General features: G+C 34.1%; 2 long non-coding RNA genes across 2 annotated transcripts; both read left to right on the top strand.

Annotated features, from left to right (window-relative positions):
* The first annotated feature begins 12,608 nt into the window (after nt 1-12,608).
* Nucleotides 12,609-13,368, top strand: LOC118734832. The gene is made up of 3 exons (XR_004992453.1): nt 12,609-12,698; nt 12,777-13,085; nt 13,146-13,368. It is a non-coding gene; the product is annotated as an uncharacterized LOC118734832 (long non-coding RNA).
* Nucleotides 13,369-14,143: 775 nt separating this feature from the next.
* LOC118734833 lies at nt 14,144-14,808 on the top strand. Its single transcript, XR_004992454.1, has 2 exons — nt 14,144-14,534; nt 14,590-14,808. It is a non-coding gene; the product is annotated as an uncharacterized LOC118734833 (long non-coding RNA).
* Nucleotides 14,809-23,221: the final 8,413 nt, after the last annotated feature.

Below are 23,221 nucleotides of genomic sequence, written 5' to 3' on the forward strand. Positions count from 1 at the left end.
GTATGTAATATTAAATTATTAAACTAAATAGCCGCGTTTTTGTATACAAAGAGGATGAAACGGGAAGGCCATTCCTACATACATATGTACACATGCGTGAAACTCCATATATACACATACCTAAATATTCTCAAGTTATTTTTCAAACTCAATTTAAATATTAAATAAACCCACAAGGGGATAAATATTTGCTTTTGATCAGAGACCGAAAATAATTATTATCCTAATATTCAGAATCAAAAACGTCGCCTTGTTTTAAGAGAAATTTTTTTCATCCTTGTATAATAATTATTTACGAGAAATATCTTTTTTCGTCTCGCGGGACGATTATTTCAAGACGAATATATGGGCTTTTTATTTATTTTTCGTCTCGGGACGTTTATTTCAAGACGAATATTATTTACGTCTTCTCATAATAATTATATGGGCTTTTTTATTTTTTTCGTCTCTCAGGACTTTTATTTCAAGACGAATATTATTTACGTCTTCTTATAATAATTATATGGGCTTTTTATTTTTTTCGTCTCTCGGGACGTTTATTTGAAGACGAATATTATTTACGTCTTCTCATAATAATTATATGGGCTTTTTATTTTTTTTCGTCTCTCGGGGCGTTTATTTCAAGACGAATATTATTTACGTCTTCTCATAATAATTATATCGGCTTTTTATATTTTTTCGCCTCTCGGGACGTTTATTTCAAGACGAATATTATTTACTTCTTCTTATAATAAATATATGGGCTTTTTAATTTTTTTCGTCTCTCGGGACGTTTATTTCAAGACGAATATGATTTACGTCTTCTCATAATAATTATATTGGTTTTTTATTTTTTTTCGTCTCTCGGGACGTTTATTTCAAGACGAATATTATTTACGTCCCACATTTTTCTTAATAGAATTGGTACACTTACAGCCGATTTCACGAAATTTTTTAATTGCAATTTAATTGACATTTAATTTAAATTTAAATTTTTATTAAATTTTGCATTTAAGTTTTACTCCTTTCACCAGTACACACTTGGCCTAATTCAATTTGTCTGGCATAAATAAACTAATTCAGCTTCGAAGTTGAAATTTGGCGAAGTCAATCGCCATGGCATTTATAAGAATATGACCAAATTGTGGACCATCGGGCCACGCCCACCTTGACCGCCCATACAACATTATTTATAGCTTTAAAGATTTTCAATGAGAAGTGAGTAAATCTTATACGTATTTATATAAAGTAAAGTTGCAAAAGTGGTGTAACTCATTTACTCAAAAACCTCTGGACCGATTTTGACGAAATTTTGAGAATTGGGAGAAGGTTTAAATTATGTTAGTTCGCTATCCGGTAAATATTAAAACATTAATTCAATTTAGTTAAATTAATTACTTCAATATGGGTATCAATCGAAATGGTGTTGAAAAGGATTTATTTCTAAGCAACATGTGGGAGGGTTGCCATCTGTTTAAAAAATTCAATTGAACATGAACATGGGAGTTAGGTAACTGGAATACGTATCACAATATGGGTGTCATTCGAGGTTGGTTGTAGTCTAAAAATGTGTACACGAAGGCGTAAAAAAATAGGTTTAAGAAAGTTTCACTTTGAAAATTTGTGGATGAGGGCTGCCAACGGTTTAATTATTTAATATCTTTAATGAGTGATTACAATATGGATATCAAACGTAAGAGTTTTAAAAAACTTCATTTCTAAACTATATGCAGGAGCAGGGCCGTAGCCAGGATTTTTTTTCGGGGGGGGAGGGGTGCTTTCTGGCAAACTATTTTTTTATTATCACTTTTATTTCAACACAATTTGATTAAAAGAAAAATACTGATAAAAATAAAATATTTCACACAAACAACAAAAAATATAATCGATAATCGCATGAGGCTTTTGCCTGAAAATTTTAAAATGCACTTAGTGGCATTGTGCTACTATGATAGCTCGGCCCAACTTATGTACAGTAGACTGCATCATTCCCCATACAAGAAAAAATCGGTACTATTCTTCCACTGGAATTATGAAATCTATTATATTTTAAGACTTCTACCAAAATATTTCTGAAAAATAATTAGATTTACGTGAGCTGGACCGATTTGAAAATACCTCCAAAAATTGAGTTTTTTTATAAAAAAAAAAGTTTTTCTTTAATATTTTTTGAAAAAAATTCCCTCAGATTACTAAACAGCTTAAACTTAAAAAATTTGTATAAAAATATTTTTAAAAAATTTTCTACGGAATCATAATATCTAATGAGATTTTCGATGCTGTTTTTGAACTTTTATCAAAGACTGGTTTAAGAAAAACTTGAATAACTCAGCCAAGACCCTACCAATTTAAATTTATGAGGTATCATTGGTAAGGTATTTTCTCACCCTTTGAATTTCTTTGCGAATCAGCTCATTCAAAGTATGAAAGAGGAAGGTAAGATAAACGCGTGTCATTCCATTTTGAGTTAAGATGTGTTGGTATTTGATAAAGAAAACTTTGGGACGTGAATAAGTTTGTTTTGCAAAGAAATAAAAAAGGTGAGAAAATACCTTTCCACTGATACCTCATAAGCAGGGAACGGATTTTATGGAAACTGCCTTTTTTTCTGCTAAAGAGATAGAGTATATTCGATTAAGAATGTCCACGATTTAGCTTTCCCTGATTCCATATATACACATTTGATGTTGCCTTTTTTTGCCTTTTTTAAGATATTTGCTTTTTTTTGCCTTTTTTAAGATATTTGCCTTTTTTTGCCTTTTCTACCTTTAAAAAAGTGATTATAGCATTTACAATTTTTTTTTTAAAGAATACAAAATATACACATGCCCATGCGGGTTATAGAAGCGCAGGGACCTCTTGCCAAATTGGTGTTGGAAAATTTCAAAGCCGTTTTCTCAGCTAACGTAGGCTTGGAGACAATAAGGGGTGTGGATAAAATTGTAAAGGGCGAGGAAAACGCCCTTATTCCTGATAATATGAACGTTTCAAACGTTCCATATTTAAATTGGGCTATCCATTTTAGAGGTATTTTCAAACCAGTCCAGCTCACGTAAATCTTATTATTTTTCAGAAATATTTTGGTAGAAGTCTTAAAATGTACAAGGTTTGGTAATCCCGCCGGAAAACCCGCACTTTTTTTGTACATTGTACAGTAGTCGAAACCGCACAAAACTTTCACAAGTTATAAAATATTATATTTTTTGTTATTTAATTTTGGTTAGTTTTTTATAGTTCGTTCTTTACCAACATCCGTATAAATACAAGTTTAAAGGCAGTGTCACACGATGGGATATTTGCCAAAATTTGGTGCAAATCGTATCCCAATTGTGTGAATACCCAAATATTTTTCTTTATCCCAATCACGAAAATTAGTTTGTTGAAATTTTTCAATAGAACATCGCTGTATTGTACCAATCTTTTGACCACAAAAAAAAATTTCCCATTTTTTTATTTTGTTCCAATAACCCAATATAAAAATATACCAATCTGTACAAATGTAACAATCGAGTGCCACTGCCTTAAAAATTTATGCAATTTAAAAAAAGATTCAACAAATTTTCGTAAAAATTTCGAGTTTTTTAATTATAGTCTGAGTATGCAGTTTTGTTGCCCATTGAATTCCAGTAGAATAAATTATAAGTTTCAAATGGCTCGAAATTTGTACGAAGATTTGAGTACTACACTTGCAAAGTGCACTATGTAAAATTTTTTCGATTTTTAGTTTTTGGTGGATTACGTACCAGCATTTAAAGTAGGTTCATGTCCATTAACAACACAGTGCAAAATCTTTTTATATTCTGAAAAAAATAGCATAAAATGTTAACTCTTCTTCCAAAAGTCGCTATCATACTTATTTATAAACTTTGAAAAGTATCCATCTTCTGATGAACCTAGAAAACTGCTGTAGGTCGTGTAGACTGTTAATGTTATCTTATGTCATGGTATGTTATGTTATAATTTTATAAGGCTCTTATTTATCCAAATTTTCAGGGAATAATAAAAAAGATTCTATTTAAATGTTACTTGTTGTCGTAGTCGTTTTTTCAAATCTATGGCTTTCTATTATAAAATCACATAACGCTGTTTGCAAGTGGACTACTCATTTGTTAATTTTTTTTTTTAATATTGCACAAATTTGGAAACTTGGATTTACACGGGTCTTGTTAAAGAATAAACTATAATTTTATAAAAAAATAACCAAAATTAAATATCTTTAATTGGACATGCACATTGTACATAAAGGAAGTACATAACAAAATAAAAAAATATATTTCATTTCATTTCATTTTTCATTTCATTTCATTTATTAATCAATAAACAATAAGGGTATTCATCAAACCTTATAAATGCATTGTAAACCGTATAAACTTATAATTGTGTAAACCTTATAAATGAACTGTCAAAATTTGTATGGAAACTCGTTTACACATTTCTGATAAATTTATCCAGCGATTTCACTGAATAAACTTGATAAACTGAAGACTATGCAACTCTGTCGCAACTCTAGCTATGTTTTCTTAGGCAATAATCGGGATCCGCGTACAAATTTTGCACGCAAATTCAACAACGATATGATCCTGATAGAGATCTGGTTCAATTATTATCCCGTCTGTTTGTTTTGTTTCACTGATAATTCGCAAAGTTTGGTAGCCGTGACAAATGAATTCATACACAAACAGACTTTCTGCCATTGTTTCTTATAACTTGCTTCAAATAAATAGCCTTTATGTTATATATACATTTATTTAAATAGATATCTCGTAAATATAATTTTTTCCAATTTAGTGAGGTAGTTTCTATAATTTCTTTATCCCCGTGCTAGTAGTATAAAGTTAGTGACACTACGCTTTATAACCAAAGAAAACACGACTATTGTCGCATGTGTAAACGAAAAGAGAGTGTGGGTCGTTCATGTAACAGAGTGCATAAACTTATAAGATTATCTGCTTGATAAAGTTATTGGTTTAGATGAATACCACTAATGTGTTTACAGAGTATATTACAAATTTACGCATTTACAGGATAACGCAAAAAATAAAAAATATAAGTATATATATCATGGTTTTCATAACAAATGCCTTACAAGTATATTCTTAAAATTAAGCTTGGAAGAAGAGAAATCAAACTCTAAGGAAGAAGAATAAGCATTGAATTGACATAGCACCCTCCTTAGGGCCGTTTGCACCATGTCTAGTTTATTCTAACTCCCAGTTAAACATCTTTATCGACGTTATCGACACCCATCATATAACATGTGATCGATAAAGCAGTTAACGTGCTTTAAAGGGGTGTTCATGCCATAAACGGTTTTTGCTAAGCCAACATAAAATAATTCATTGCAACGAAGAATACGTGGAGGAACATTAAAACCAATTCTCATAAGAAGGAATGGATAATCAATAGAGCCTGAGATGATGTCAAATACGAAACACATCGATAAAAGAGTACGCCTGGCATCTAAGGCCATAAGGTTGATTAATAGACAGCGAGAACGGTAAGACGGGAGAGGTATAGTTAAAAAATAAAATAATCAAAACCATTTGGATTGATACCCATATGTTATAACCCATATAACTTTTTAAATAATTTTAATATTTTGAATTTAATTTCTATTATGTGGCAAACCTTTTTTGAAAAATAAAACCGTATTGCACTTCTACATACCAATCTCGTCAATTCTCGGTGCAGATGTGATGACGGTGGGTTAAATATTTTACGTAAACATCTCCGAACTCGATTATTTGCTTTTGATTTTCTAACATCTGGCAACCCTTTTCAAGAACCAAAACCACGTAAAAGGAAAGCTTTGAATATATATATGTATATATATATATATATATATATATGTGACACGTAAAGTTAAAAGGGACCTACGGTCAGAAAAAATCGGTTTTCACTTTTTCATCGACGCTTATAGTAAACGGGCCACTCTTTCCAATGCAATAAACCGCAGCTTTCTAGCTGCATAAGTTTTTTCACAATATCACTTCAAAGTTAGGTACCTTCACACAAAAAAAGTACAAAAAAATCAAATCTGACAAACTATTCTGAAATTAATCAAATTCGCCTGAAACTCGTTACTCGGGGGTTTTCGAACATCGGATTCGTAATCACTGACCTCGTTTTCGGTGTCAACGACATATTTGAGTTTCACATGAATCCGAACAAGTTTTAAATATTTTCCGCCGTATTGGATCCGCCATTTTGAATTTTAAAAAACGAACATCGGATTTGTAATCAGCGACACCAAAAACCCCCGGGTAATGAGTTTCAAGCGATTCCGATAAATTTTTAAAAAAGTCATCCGCCATATTGGATCCGCCATTTTGAATTTTGGAAAACTAACATCGGATTCGTAATCAGCGACCCCGAAAACCCCCGAGTAACGAATTTCAATCCATTAAAACGTTCAGAAGCATCAAAATCAACTTGGTAAACTTCAGTCGTTTTTCTCGAAATCTTTTTTTTCTGAGCGTAGGTCCCTTTTAACTTTACGTGTCACATATAAATATATTTAACGCTTTAAGGGCCGTTAGCGTATCTGTGTTAAGCTATAGTTTATATATTTATTTCATTTAACTACAGAAAATTCCATAAAATTACTTGAAAATAGATAAATTAACGGTCCTAAATCTCCGAACTCGATAAAGAAGTTTAATTCAATAAAAGTCCCATATGATTATTATGAGAAGACATAAATCATATTCGTCTTGAAATAAACGTCCCGAGAGGCGAAAAAAATAAAAAGCCGATATAATTATTATGAGAAGACGTAAATAATATTCGTCTTGAAATAAATTATTATAAGAAGACGTTAATAATATTCGTCTTGAAATAAACGTCATGAGAGACGGAAAAAAATAAAAAGCCCATATAATTATTATAAGACGTAAATAATATTCGTCTTGAAATAAACGTCCCAAGAGACGAAAAAAATAAAAAAGCCCATATAATTATTATTACAAGACGTAAATAATATTCGTCTTGAAATAAACGTCCCGAGAGACGAAAAAATAAAAAAGTCCATATAATTATTATGAGAAGACGTAAATAATATTCGTCTGGAAATAAACGTCCAGAGAGACGAAAAAAAAAGCCCATATAATTATTTTAAGAAGACGTAAATAATATTCGTCTTGAAATAAACGTCCCGAGAGACGAAAAAAAATAAAAATCCCATATAATTATTATGAGAAGACGTAAATAATATTCGTCTTGAAATAATCGTCCCGCGAGACGAAAACAACTTTTCCATTGTTCAGTAATAACTATGGAGCAATATTTAATTTTATTTCTTATAATCGTTATGGTCTCTGCTTTTAATATATATGAGCATCTAGTATATATCTACATATAAGTTGCGATCCCGTACGAGTCCGGACTAGTCAGAAATAGTCAGAATCAGTCAGATTTTACTGGAAATCGATAACGTACTCGGTTCTCTGACTATTGAGAGGACAAAAAAGACAGTAAATACGGTTCTCTCTCTGTCAGAAGTTACCAGTTTTAGTCCGAGAATTTTTTGCTGGTAAATTCTGGTAAATGTGTCAAACGATCAGCTGTAATGTGTTTGGCAACCAAATTGTAAACAAAAGAAAAGTGCACCCTGCTAATTCATGTTGCAAAGTATTTAATTACTTGTTTAAGTGGATTCTAATGAATTTGAAAGTAAGTAAAATAAGCAAAATTTTACAACCAATATTTGGAGGTTATGTTGAAGTTGACAGAAGTTACCATTCTTTACTAGAAAGCGATCCCGTACTTTTCAATGTTACTCTCTCGCTCTGAGCGAATTTTTATTTTTTGACAGTTTTACTAGTCCGAGTCCGAGGAATACGGGATTGCACCTATATGTACATACATACATGCATACATTTGTATGAAAAATTTGGCAGTCTTTTCCAAAAACCCTCACTCTTGCTAGCCGTACGCTCCCACGTAGCTACAGAGTTACCTATGTACGTCTCCAACTCTCTTTCGTTTTTAATCTACATACATACGTACATACTCCCGCATCAAGAATGATAGAATACAAGATTGCGCCGTCCTGGGCGTTGACATTTGTGTACCACAAGTAAACAAAGAATGGAGCGAAAAGAAGAGCGAGTTGAAACTGCCAAAGCAGTTCACTTTACAGCGAAAAACGTGTTTTAATTGTGCTAAATGTGAAAATATTGCATTTTTCACCTAATCTATTAGAGAACAGTGAACATTTTAGTGCACTCCATTGCTTTGCAATTAAGGCTGCTGCAGAAAACTGCAGCAGCATCTCTGCGGGATTGATTAGTTAACTTGCTAATGGAGGCTGCGTGGAGCAGAAACAAAATCATTTTGAGAAAATGCTTGTAATATAATAATAGAGAAACATTTCGGTAACGGCTTTGCCGTGCCCTATGTACACAAAATGTAGCGATTCGTCGCAGCGCTACACTTGCATCTACGCTTCTTGCATCTTGACAGCTGTCGCAATTTAACACACAGCACTTCGTTGTATTAGTTTTTACGCAGTCCTCAACTCAAAAATCACTCACAAATTGAAAATTAACACAATTTAAACTGATTTTTCACTTATAATTAAAATTTCTCTTTCGCTGATTTGTAAACAACGGTTTATTTACAAGTTACCACAACTGTCAAAATCGGCAAAACCAAAGTAGCGGTACCACTGACGGCGCCACCTTTGTTCGCTGCATCGTGCTCCCGCATCACTAATCTCAGCCACGGTGGAGAGAATACAGAGGTGGCGCCGATGACGATACCGCTACTCGGCTCTCAGTGATTTTGACAGAATCAGCTGTTTTGGTGACGTCATAGTAGAGAAGACAGCAGTAGTGATGTGCTGAGTCAATACTTTTAAGTACCCAATACTCTCGATACTCGGTACCGAAACATTTAGGTTTCGAATAAAAGCGCACATAGGCCAAAAATATGGAAAAAACGCCTAACAAAACCCGAATGTAAGAGCCAATAGAGCTTTTTTACTGATTCAAATGAAAGATGTATATATGTCGGTTCGATGCCATAATACAGAGAAACCCTTACTTGTTTGAAGCATTTTTGTTCCAGCTGAATCGGACGATATCATTTTTGTAGGCCTGGGACAGATTCTGTAACCAGTTAACGACAATTTTCGAATCGGTATCGGTTTTGTCGACGTTTGATATCAAATATTTGTAAGTCAACAAGTGCGATATCGATCCGAAACTTGTCGCTAACTGGCTACAGAATCTCTCCCCTGAAAGGCTTCTTCATCCGTCAAAGTATTTTTCTTGAACCTTGGATCGACTAAGGTTAAAACTGATAAAATAATATTTTTCTGTGGCGATAAGTTCAAGTGTTTTAGCCGATATCATATAAATTAGTAATGAAAGTTTTTTCTAAACCTGAAATGCATATAATGGCGAGGGTTTAATGTAAATAATCGGTATCGGATACCGAAAAGGAAGTATTGGGTACCGAAATCTTTTGTAGGTATTGGGTACCGAGTATTGGGGACAATTCAGCACATCACTAGTCGCCCTCATTCTCGCCGCTCTCAGTTGTCAACTCTACGATGACGTCACGCTAAAATTACTCTCACGAATTCTGCTGCAATCGGCGCAATCTTGTATTCTATCATTCTTGAATCTCAGCTGATCATGCGAACATTCACTTGCACATACACACATATGCACATGCATGTAAAATTTTACATATGAACACATTTAGATCACCCATCACTCATATTTTACTCTCTCACTATTAATTTTGTTTTTACCCGGTGAAGCTTCGAAGTACTCCAATCATCCAAAGTCGCATACTTGCTTTCATCTTATGTACGTTAAACGAGTATATATGTACATACGTACATAATTGCAAATATTCTATGCGTTGGATATTATATTACCCAGCAGCTAATTTACTAGGTTCGCATATTGGTTTAAGCATTCAGAAAGCCCCCGTACGCTCGTTTACACAAACATACATTTATATAAACGCATATTTGCACACAAATATATATATAAAAAAAAATCTTTTTAAAAAAACAAACTAATATATATCTAATATTAATAAAATTGCAGAATCTCCACCCAAATATACCCCGGTAAAAATTAAAAGCAAATCTCCTTCCCATGACTCATGCACACAAATATTTGATGCAGAGTGTGATATTCTAATGAGTTTATGTACGACATTCGTCTCTATTCCTTTAGAAGAATGCACAGAATCAGCTCTCCACAGTAAAAATAAATCTCTCAACAACTCTTGGAATCGATTTAAATTTTCATGCGATGCCCTATTCTTAAGATTGAAAGACCTTTCCGAAAACTTTTTGGAGTCGGCGAAAGGCAAGTATCGTATCTGCTATGATACTTATGAAAACAAAAAGGCTAAAATAGGCCACCAATTGAAGGTCATTTCAGAAGGTAATCCATCTAGCGCGATACCCCAACTCAATCCCAATGTGGCTGCTTATACCGAAAACTTTCTAGAGCTTCCACCCTGTGACACCGATGTGTTTTATGGTGGCTATGTTGAATGGCTCTCCTTCCGTGATATGTTCACAGCCATTTACATAAACCACCCACAGTTATCTCTAGCACAAAAATTGTATTACCTTCGGTATAAAACTCGGGGTAAGGCAGGCGAAATAGTTAAGCAATACCCTCTTTGTGACGTTAATTCCAGCCTAGCGTGGGAAGCCTTAAGCTCAGGATATGAGAATCGACGTCATTTAGTAGACAACAAAATAAATATTTTATAGAATATGCCCCGAATCCATTCTGAGGATAGTGAGCAAATAATATCCCTTCAGAGTACAATCAACAACTGCCTGTCTGGTAGACATGCAAGAATGATAGAATACAAGATTGCGCCGATCAGAGAGGATTTTTGAGAATAACTTTTGTGTGACGTCACACTGGTGCAATTGCGAGAGAGAAATGCCAAAACGTGAGCAAGAATGGAAGAAGAAGAAAAAATGTTGCAAGGAAAACGTAAACAAGTTGCACCAGTGTGACGTCATGCAAACAACGATTCTGTCAAATTCGTTAAGAGAGGAATAGCGGTCCGAGATCGGCGCAACCTTTGTATTCTCTCAATCGTGGTAGACATGGGTAACTCTGCGCTGAGCGGCGCAATTGCGTTAACGCCGTTGTCGGAGTTGAACGCCAACACCAAAATATGAACAGCGTTAGCGCCATTAACACCACGAAACACACGAGACCAAGGCAAATTCGCAAAAAATGCCCTTCAAGACGGCGCTAAATGAGTTCGCCTTGGCGCTAACCTTAACACCCACAATCGCAAGTTTTCAGCTCTCTCACCCACACACTTCCAATCAGTGTTGCCGTTTCAGCCCTTTGGTGGCTAGATTTAGCTACCACATACTTTTTTTTGGCCACATAAATTTAAAATTGCCCCTAGCCCTTTTTTTAGCCCTTTGGAGAATTTATTCATACTTGGCATGAAAAAGTTGTACATGCTTAATTTGATCTAATTTTTTTTTTCATTTATGTAAGAGATGAATTTTTAAACTAAGGAAGACTGATATTTACATATATATATTGTATGTTCCTTACGTTTTTATACATACATACTGTAAAAGTGTTAGGGCTGTTAACTTATTTATTAACGCTTTAACTATAGTTTAAAATAGATAAGTTTAGTTAAGTTATTGTTAAATGGCCCATCAAGTCGATTGACCGTGTATATTCTTGTGGTGTGACTGTACCAGCTGCTGGTGCGACTTCAAAAATTATTTGAAAATTTTATGATTGTACCAGCATGCTGGTGTCGTGAGTGGTGCAATTAGCTCAATTTTCTAAGTAAAAAGTATTGTGGCGGAAATTTCTTCACTAAATGAGTCAAAGCCGTGTTTGTGGAAGATTAAGTTCACGATATTGCCGTTGTGAATTAAAAAAAAAAACAATGTTTAACAAAATGGTAGAAAAATTATGAAATTTCGGCTGTAATCATTTCGATCTTTAGTGGACTTCATTAATAAAGAAATAAATATTGTACCAGCATGCTGGTAAGTTATATGCTTCGAGCCTGATATAACAATCACTTGATGGAGCCAGCAAGCAGGTGTCGTATAATTCCTATTTTATACAAAAAGGTTTTAGGTATACCATTAAGCTGAAGGTACATCATTTTATTTGCTGCGGCGTTGCGTTGATCCGTTGATGCGTTGACGACGTTGAAAAATTTGCTGTTACACACCTTGCGTTGTGCCGTTCATTGTTTTGTAAACCCACAAATGTAATTTCAAATGTCAACGCATGAACGCAACAGAAAAGTAGCGAGTTGGTTTACGTACGACGGCAACTGCGTTAACGCATTCGTAACGGCGTCGTCTGTAACAGCTGTCATACAAACGCACGTGTTCAATTTTATTTGACATTGACGGCGTGACGCATTTGCCGGCGAACGCATGTTGTGTACCTTCGCTTTTACTTATTGAAAATGTTTACGTGTATACTTATATATGTATATGTAAGTAAAAAAATTTAGCTACCATTTTTAGCCACAACGACTTTTTTAGCTCTTTTTTAGCCCTTTTTAAAGGGATTTGGCTACCACTAAAAACGATTCGCGGCAACACTGCTTCCAATCCACATTGCTGAAATGTCAAAAAAATTGCCAAAAAACATAAACATGAGAAATATGTACATATGTGTCAAAGTAAGCTGCCAAACAAAACGATAATTGGCAGAGTTTGGTGAAATTTTGAGGTAATTGAGGATTATTTTCTTTAATTATTTTGTGTACTTTGTCAAAATATACATACTGGATATATTTCTATAATACAGGTAAAGTACCCGCAAAGAAACACATATTTGCAATCAAAAGCAAAAAGCAATCAGTGTGCCTAGTATTGCTGGAAGATTGGTGGCCAAATGTAGTTTCCTCAGCTTCAATGTGTACATATTTAAAGGCTTTTGGCAGGGTTACGTGATAGCGAAATTCGTGGCATCTTTATTTAATGTAACCACAAACGCTGGAGACGTACATATGTATGTGCATGTTACCGGAAGAACCTTTGCGGGTATACAAAACAAGGGGCAGTGTCTACTGTGTAAACAAAAAGGGAACCATCTGGCCAAGACAACATTATCGCGGTATAAAACTACCTATATAGTTTAACATGTTCTTTATTATTAACATGCTTGTCTTTACAGCTTGTCTACTGAATTTTTCTGATCACTTAGGGCCGTTTTCACCAACTCTGGTAAACCCTAATCGCCAGTTAAACATCGTTGCCGACGTTACCGACTCAATGTAATATGTATGGAGTCAGTAAGGTCGGCAACGATGTTTAACTGGCGATTGGTGTTAATCAGAGTTGGTGAAAACGGCCCTTAGGGCCGGTTACTCAATGTCTGGTTAACACTAATCTGCGGTTAAACATCGTTATCGACGTCTACGACTCCATGCATACAACAGGGAGTCGGTAACGTCGATAACTATGTTTAACCGAGGATTAGCGTTAACCAGACATTGAGTAACCGGTCCTAAGTCGACTTTTGTCTTATTTCCAAAACTGGAGACTATGCTAAAGCGCCATAAGCTAATGTACTGCTTATTCAAATGTGTTAAGTACTCCAACAAATTTGAAATCCTTTTAAATATAAGTTGCTTGTGCATATAAGTTGTAAATGCCACTAAATCAGATTGTAAATAAAATTGCTTACTCGGCCTTGTATATTAATTATAGAACCGAAATACATTTTTGCAGCGGCCATGCTCTTTGTTGTTAATTGCACGTATATTGTGACAATCGAGGGAGTCTGGGCATTTGGAAGCAGATTTCATGCATGCAACAATTGAGCGTGCAAGAAATTAAAAAAAAATCACTAAAAGATAATGGGTCTTATTGATTTAGCACGATTTTATGAACATGTCTCATGTTTTGTTAGCCCATTCTCACGAATTTATTTACGTATTTGATTTCATATAATAATCTTGAGCTGGGGAACTATAAATTTTTGATATTTTCGATAATAACTTAACTGTAATTAAACAACCCTCACCCACAACCACATTTTTTTCAAATTATAAGTATACACGTGTTTTTGCATCAGATATTTTATTAGAAAACTTAGTATAAAATTGTATTCAACTACTTTTTTGTACTGTATTATTATCACTACATACTTATGTATGTAAATGTAGATACATAGTTTGCACCTATTTAAGGTTGTATATGGGCCTGTGCCAATTGATAGAAAAGTTCTCTGGATAGTAAATTTTTGACAGCTATGAGGTGAATAAAAATGTTTGATACGGCAGGGCTAGTGAAAAATTTGACAGCAAGCATTATCAAGAAGAAGAACGAACAACGCACGTATACACATAAATTAAAGAAAACAAAAGCGAGCGGAAATAAAAGAACATGGTCCCGCCGGCAAAAAAAATAAAGAAAAGCTATATAACTTGTAAGATTTAATTTCAGATTTACATATGAAAAGGCGTTATGTATTTTTTTAATTAAAAATACTATTTTACAGGGAGCAGTTCAGAACGCAGAATCCTTCTGGAAAAGCGCATTGACAAGGATGTTTGGTTCAGTGAGTAAGAACAATATAAATATTTTGAAGACTTTGTTAAGAAGTTTTTTCTTAGAAAAATCGCGAATGAGCTGAAGGATCGCCTGGACGGTAAAAGTGCTGAAGCACAATGGAATGCGTTGATGAACCATCCGTGGCGCTTTTTGGGAATGTTAGTTACAATTTTTCGAAACGAAGCAGAGGACAACCTAAGATGCATTTTTGTAGTCTTGTTATCGCCGTTCATAATGCTGCTTAGTATTTTGGAATAAACGTCTTGTTGCATGTACATAAACGACATATGTTTTTATTGGAAACAATTGCACACGGTTTTAAACATTTTTGTGAACACACTTACCAGACGGTTTTGACGTGTTTTTATTTCTAATATTACTGCTAAAAGGTCTAATAAATGCATGGATTTCAGTTCCAGCAGAATTGAAATCATCAAAGTCAAATATTTTCTATATAATTGCTGCATTTTATAAATTGCAAACTCGATAGTCTTCTTGTGCATCAAAGCAAATGTCAAAAATTTTCAGCAGTAAAAAGTTACGAATTGGCACAGCAGAAATGTAAAATTTTCTCACCATAGTAAAAAGTTTTTCCACCATAGAACTTTTCTATCAATTGGCACAGGCCCAAAGTAGAAGAAGAATCGGTTATTTCTGTGTACTTAACTCAATATTTGTAATATTTGAGTTGTGACACTGAGAGTAGAAAAGTTGTTTTTTAAATTTTCCGGAGAAAAACAAAACTTCTCAAACTTATTTTCTTCAAATATTTTGCAAAACTTTGATAACAAAAGTTTTGCGTCTTCAAAACAAAATATTACTTCCAACAAGTTGTTTTCTTTTAAATATCGAATTTTTGTGCCTTTACCTAAGCAATTTTTTTTTTTTTTTGCATGGAAAAATGTAGAAATTTAAAATTAATTCGGTCTCTTTGGAAACGTCTACTAATACTTAGCCTTACTGTATCCAAATGTAAGTTTTCATAAAAAGTAGACTTAGCAGCTTTTAAATCTATGCTAGCTATAGCTTACACATACAAACACATATCTTTTGGCCTTACAGCGCATACATTAAACATTAAGGTAAATAAAAGCTCTGTGTACATTTTTAGCGCATAATTTCAAAATTCAAAATTTTGAATTGTTTTCGATACATCGCACGTTTAATAATATAGAGATGTAACTTAAAATTTACGGGTTTGGAGATTTCATCATACAATGAATAAGCTTGATATGTAGAACTTGTTCAGCCCAACAAATGGCTAAACTTCCCAAACATCGCAAAGATATGGGTCTTTTCAGCTGTCTTTTTGTATACCAACTGTATGAGTTGATCAAACTTTGATTGTGTTTTCCCACAAAATTGAAATTTTGAAATATTTCTGTATATTATTAAACGTGCGATCTGTTTATGTGCATATATTTATATATATTTAATATATATCACTTATTCTATAATTAATAAGATATTTAATGTGAAAATATAACAAAAAAATATTTTTGCATAAAGCATTTAGAAAACAAGTAAATACATTTTTTTTTAGTTATACTAAAATCTCTTTTAAGGTACATCGAGTATATCAGTATCAGTCTTAGAAATCGTTATTGTCCATATTATAGTTCAAAAAAAAACATTTTAGCTAATTTAGCCGATTTTATTTTTTCTCGTTTTTGAGTTATTATCTGACCCGCATGTGAAAAAATTCTTTCACATGGAACAGATGTAGCTGAAACGCACAATCTTGTTTTTACAATTTGATATAATCTGGGGTATACATGCCAAATATTTGTCTAATTCAACTATTGCAGATGCCACCTGGTTGTTAGGTCGTAAATATTGCTGAACCTCAGCATCAAAGTCTTCCCAAACTTTTTCTAAGTTTTCATTTACGACATTACCCGCACTACCTGTTGCCTCACTTGGTTCATCTACGACATCTTCGTCAGTGTAAATTCTTATATTTGCTACTTTATTGTAGAGCATTTCTACAGCAGATTTATACTTGGATTCGTTTATGAAGCCAAATTTTTTAAAGCGTGGGTCTAACACTGTTGCCTGCGCTATAAAAATGTTGTTTTCTAAGTCGATGAACCTGGCACTAAGCCTACCTAGTATATTGTTGACCAATTTGTGCACTATTGGAATTAATTCACAGCTCTGCAATGAATTTAAATGCTTCGTTAGCTGCTTTACATACAAAATAATTGACCCGCGCAGAAGATTTTATCAGAGCTAACGATGAGATCAATGGAGTTTTTGAAAGTAAAAGGCGTTTAAGCATATCGTATGTAGAATTCCATCGAGTTGGAACGTCATTTATTATTTTCAAAATCGGCATCTGCAGGGATGCCCCTTCCAACGCTCGTTTAAGTTCCTCATTTGCATAATTACTTTTAGTAAAAAGCCTAACAATTTGTTTTACCTTTTTTAAAACAACTCCTACTTCTTTCAATCCCGATTGCGCCACCAAATTGAGTGTATGGGCAAAACACTCCCATGCCTTCATGTTGGCCGCGTTGTCTGTAACAATGACCGCAACTTTATTATCAATTTGGCACTCCTTCAACACATCTTGCAGCATTTTCGTTAGGTTGACAGCCGTATGTCGCTCTGTGTACGATGCACAAGTTAGCAAATCTGATGCGAGAAATGTTGAATTATCTCCCTCAACAATGTAATGTGCGGTTATACTAAAATAGTTATCCTGGGCTCGCGACGTCCATCCATCAACTGTCAAGCAAACAGCAAATGCTCTCGTCAAGCGTTCTTTTACGACAGCCACTGCTGAACTATAAGCATTTGTTAATAAAGTTGAAGAAACTGTTTTCCTTGTCGGCAACATGTAGTTGGCATTTAGTAGATGAACCAGTGTTTTAAATTCCTTTTCCTCTACTATAGTGAATGGATGGTATTCTTTGACAATCATTGTCAAGATCTGCCGCCTATCGATCTCCTCTTTCTTCTTTAAGGGAAGTGGTTTAGTGAAAAAATTTTTTATTTTTATGGTTGACAAATTGTCAGAGTTTCGCGTGGAAGGCAAACTTGAAGTTAATGACGTATCATTATTAGCTTCAGCTGGGTCAACAGCTTGCTGCCTTGAAATTGTTTGGGTTGGATGCCTCCTCTTCATATGCCTTATAAGACTACTTGTTGATTTATTTGCAACCGAAAGTTGCTGCGCACAGATTAGACATTTTACTTTTTGATCCTTTTCTTCCGAAAAGTTGAGCCACACATCGCTGAACTTTTTAGCCATCATCCTAAAAACGTATAAGGGCGTTCGTGTAGTAAATAGTTTGAAACAATTGCTAGCAATTATCACGTTTTGGTGTTAATGTAACCAAGAAACTTGTAAAGTAGGGGAAATTGAGAGAGCAAAATGACATTTTATTTTGTGAGGAGGTTCCAAGGTTTGGCAAGTTCCTAATTGCATGTTTCCTTATATTAATGGGAAATGTATACACAATGTACAGGGTTACAGGAAATGAAGAAAAATAATTCAACCTTTTTGAAAAGTTAGAAAAATGTTGTAAACTGATTTTCAGAACAATTCGAACCATTCAACTTACATTTGAACGTATGAAACCCGGCTTGACTTACATGAACATAAGTTACATATTTATCCTTTTAGTTGAATAAAAATCGCGCATAAAATTGGCCAAAAAATTTGAAAAAATATGTGTGGGGGGAGGTGTTCTTTAACAAAAGCCGTGTAAATCCAAGTTTCAAAATTTGTGCAATATTAAAAAAAAATCAGCAAACTTTCGTACAAATTTCGAGCTTTTTTAAAAATTCTAAAAATCAATCGTAGCTTTTAGCCATTTGAAACTTGTTCTTTATTCTACTAGAATTCAATGGGCTACAAATTTGCATTCTCAGAATCTAATTAAAAAACTCGAAATTTTTACCAAAATTTGTTGATTTTTTTTTTTAATTGCGTAAATTTTTAAGGCAGTTGCACTCGATTGGTACATTTGTACAGATTAGTACATTCGTATATTGTGCTATTGGTGCAAAATAAAAAAATTGGAAAATGTTTTTTGTAGTCAAAAGATTGGTACAAAACAGCGATGTTCTATTGAAAAATTTAAACAAATTAATTTTCGTGATTGGGGTGAAGAAAAATATTTGGGTATTCACACAATAGGGATACGATTTGCACCAAATTTTGGCAAATACCCAATCGTGTGATACTGCCTTTAAACTTGTATTTATACGGATGTTGTTAAAGAATGAACTATAAAAAACTAACCAAATTAAATAACAAAAATAATATTTCAAAACTTTTGAAAATTTGGTGCGGCTAAAATTTTTTCGACTACTGTACATTAGACTGCATCATCAAATAAAGTTGCGGTTTTTCCGGCGGTATTACCAAATCTATTATATTTTAAGACTTCAACCAAATATTTCGGAAAAATATTAAGATTTACGTGAGCTGGGCCGGTTTCAAAATACCTCCAAAAATGGAGTTTTTTATGAATAAAAATTGTTTCTTAAGGGATTTTTTGGAAAAAATCTTCTCAGATGACAAAACAGTTTGAGCTTTAAAAATCTGCATAAAAATACCCAAAAAAATTTGTAACGGAATCATAATGAGATTTTTGATGCTGTTTTTTAACTTTTTTCAAAGATTTGTTTAAGAAAAACTTTAATAAATGGGTCAAAGCTATACTGATTAGACTTGTGATGCATCAGTAGAAAGGTATTTTCTCACCCTTTTGATTTCTTTGCAAAAAAAACTCACTCACGTCCCAATTTATTCTTTATCAAATACCAACACATCTTAATTCAACATGGAATGAGGCTCGTTTGTCTTACCTTTCTCTTTCATGCTTTGATTGAGCTTATTTGCAAAGAAATGAAAAGGGTGAGAAAATTCCTTTCTAATAGTACCTCATAAGTCTAAATCGGTAAAAAGTTTAGGCTGAGTTATTCAAGTTTTTTTAACCTGTATTTGAAAAAAAGTGCAAAAACAGCATCAAAAATCTCATTACTGCAATTCCGTTGAAAACTTTTAGGAAATATTTTTATGCAAATATCTTAAGCTTAAACTTTTTTGTCACCTAAGGTGATTTTTTGCAAAAATACTTAAAAAACTGTTTTTATTCACAAAAAACTCAGTTTTTGAAGGTACTTTCAAATTGGTCCAGCTCACGTAAATCTTAATATTTTTCCGAAATATTTGGTGGAAGTCTTAAAATATAATAGATTTTATAATTCCGGTGGAAAAACTGTACCGATTTGTTTTTGTATGCAGTGTGATGCAGTCTAATATACATACGTTTTCTCAAGCAGCTTTTAAAATTTATCTTGTCTTCAAATACATTTTATCAGAACGAAATTTGTGTTTAGAGGGCAGATGAATTGTAAAGATCACTACTTTAGAAAACGCCGCTTAATGTCGCAAATAAGCTCACTATTTTTATTAATCATCTAGATTTTAGAAAACATACCAATTTCAGCTCCAACCGTCCAGAGGTTTACAGCACCAAACGTGAAACAAGTAATACACTCCGCAGAGCATTCACGTACTTTTTATGCCTAGATGTAGATTTTTATGCTGATTTGGGTCGTGCAAATACTATTCCGCAGACGTCGCAAACATGTGGTCGCACAAAAATGATTTGGAAGCGAAGCTTTTTTTGGCTTGTTTGGTGGAATTTCACTTAAATAAATAGACGAACCAACACCGATTCTGAAACCATATAGATTCTATAATAATAATTGTTATATATATACAGTGCCGGACAAAAGTATTGGCACAGAGAATTTTTCGCAATATCTGAAAAGTTGTTTATTCTAATTTATTTTCGATAATTTTTTATAAATATATAATTCGTCCTACACCAAAAACCATAAAAACTAAATCTCTAAATTTTGTGCAAAACTCAGGAAAATTCAATAAATTTGCATACTCCTTTGTAACTTTCTAATCAGATTTTTTAGAAAAATTCTAAATATGCAGTTTTATAGCTCAACTAATTATAGTATAACAAAGTGCAAGCTTGAAGGTGCTAAAAAATCGCATTGATTTTTGGCAATTTTTTTTCAGTCAGGTTCTTCCGTACAAAGTATGTTCGACAATTATTTTTTGTATGGGGAAAATGAGCAACACCTTCTACTAAAAAAATGTCCAAAAATCAACGCAATTTTTTAGATACTTCAAACTTGCACCTTGTTATACTAAAATTAGTTGGGCTATAAAACTACATACTTAGAATTTCTCTAAAAAATCTGAATAAAAAGTTGCAAATTAGTATGCAAATTTATTGAATTTTCCTGAGTTTTGCACAAAGTTTAGAGATTTTGTTTTTATGTTTTTTGGTGAAGTACGAACTATATTTTTATTAAAAAATATGGAAAATAAATTAGAATAAAAAACTTTGCATACATTGCGAAAAATTCTCTGTACCAATACTTTTGTCCGGCACTGTATATAATATAGTAATTATTAAATATACATACCTTGATTTTCTAGCTTTAAGTCTGCAGCCGAATTTTTTGCAAGCCTTTTCAGCGCCAAAATTAAAAGAAATGATTGAGATGACAGCTTGAGTTGATGCCAAGGCGAATCTAACACCGTGGCCGTGTTGAAATGAATTGACTGCGCTATTGCGCTGAGTGATGTGCTGACACCACAGATGGCGCCGGTGTCATTGAGCTAGCGCCACAAAAATTGCGCTATTACCCATGGCTACTGTCTGGTTTAAAATCCCAAAACATTTCGACAGACAGTTGGGATCCCGTTCTCGTTAATATTTGCTCAAGAAAACTTCCCAAAAAAACTCTTTCACTTTGGGAGGAGTCATTGACTTCCCGACGAGAGCTCCCCTCGTGGTCTCAAATGGACAGCTTCCTAACGTCCAGGTTTGAAATCTTAGAGAGACTGGATATGTTTTTCACGATAATTTTCCCCAAAAATCTACTCAAATCTCCAAAAAACAAGGTGTGCGAAAATTTACGACCAATCCCAAAATGGCGTTCTGTTGTCAATGAAGAATTGCCCTAGATTTAAAGCTCTCCCCGTTCAAGAGCGTGTCAAATTCACAAAGGAAAATATATGCGGCAATTGTCTAGCTTTTACTCATGGCATTACAGAATGTAAATCAAAATTCACGTGCATTTATTGCCAAAAACAGCACCACTCACTTTTGCATGTACGCCAAAAACATTATACTCAAACTACGAACACTCGAAAGAATACCAGCCTTGGTGCCCATCAGCCCACACAATACACGAATACTCAAAATCAACACGCTGAACATGGCTCCAAACTAGGCGATCCCCTAATAAAACGCATTCATTCCCATAGGATCACAACCAAATAGCAAAATCATTCCACTGGACTGGTACGTGGAGAACTCATCGGAATCCGCACTACCTTAAAACCAACAAATATCTCGACCCTTCTCCAGGAGCTTGTGCTCCTATCAAGTGCAAGGTACTGCTAACGCCTCATTCCCAACTAACCCTGCCTATCCAAATAAAATATAAGCATCGTCTGTATTCTTCTTCGCTTTCTCCAATTTCAGGAAGGCACGCAAAGGAAATGATACTTACCGATTCTAAAAATGGACGATTCAATCCCTGTTTTCCTCAACACCGGACTATCAAATACGGATATCAAAAGGCACACAACAGTGAAGATCATCAGCATCCGATAAAGATCTGACTCATGACGCTGAACAAGCGCGTAACAGACGTTTCCGCAGAAGCATCAAAGCCGCGGTCATTTGGGGATACTAAATGCTGCAGAATGTTCTGTGAGGCACATTCCTGCAGGAGGCCCCAGTATGTTGAAGCTTCGTCCACGCGCGCGGAAGGGAGCCGAAGACTTCACTAATCCACCTATATAATTTCATTCGTATAAAATCCCATTTGTATCTATCCATGTTCATAAATACATATATTTGAATAAAGAAAAAGGGTACTGTTTAGTAAGTGGCCCACCTATTTCGGCGTATTGCGTCCAAAGGGGTGACCCGATCCAAAAAAAATTGTACACACTTATAGCCAAGGGTCTACCCATTATTTTAACATCCACTATTGTAATTTTTGGTCACTAATTTATTTACAAATTGGGTTTGAAATATGCCCTTTTTTGTAAAATTCGGAAATTAGCGTACATTTATCACTCCTATTTTCCTTAAAGCAGCCACTTCACCAATGCATTTTTATATTCCCCTTCACTTTAAACTTTATTCGACTTGTTACAACTTTCTTTATTACTTTAATTTTAACCTATCAATCACAATTTATTAAATAAAAACACCTTCAAAACCACGCGTCTGCCTTTGGTTGCATATGCAAATTAAATGGCGGCGTTTAGCTGTCAAACTGCTAAATATACAAGAAGGATGAGAGACAAAAGAAAATCTGATATAACCCAGTCAGCATTAAAAAGGCAGAAAGGTGTTCTCTGCAAAAGGAGTTCAGCCTCCTTTCTTTGGCAACACAGAAGAGAATTCTACGTAGTGAGGGTTATAATCCCTAAGTACGGCCGAAGGCCGCCTACGCAGAATGGTGTTCTCTGCAAAAGGTGTTCAGCCCCCTTTCTTTGGCAACACGGAAGAGAATTCTACGTAGTGAGGGTTATAATCCCTAAGTGCTTCCGAAGGCCGCCTACGCAAAAAGGTGTTCTCTACAAAAGGTGTTCAGCCCCCTTTCTTTGGCAACACAGAAGAGAATTCT

The sequence above is a fragment of the Rhagoletis pomonella genome, unplaced genomic scaffold (assembly GCF_013731165.1).
Source record: "Rhagoletis pomonella isolate Grant_MI unplaced genomic scaffold, Rhpom_1.0 Rhpom_scaffold_00002, whole genome shotgun sequence".
Classification (NCBI taxonomy): Eukaryota; Metazoa; Arthropoda; class Insecta; order Diptera; family Tephritidae; genus Rhagoletis; species Rhagoletis pomonella.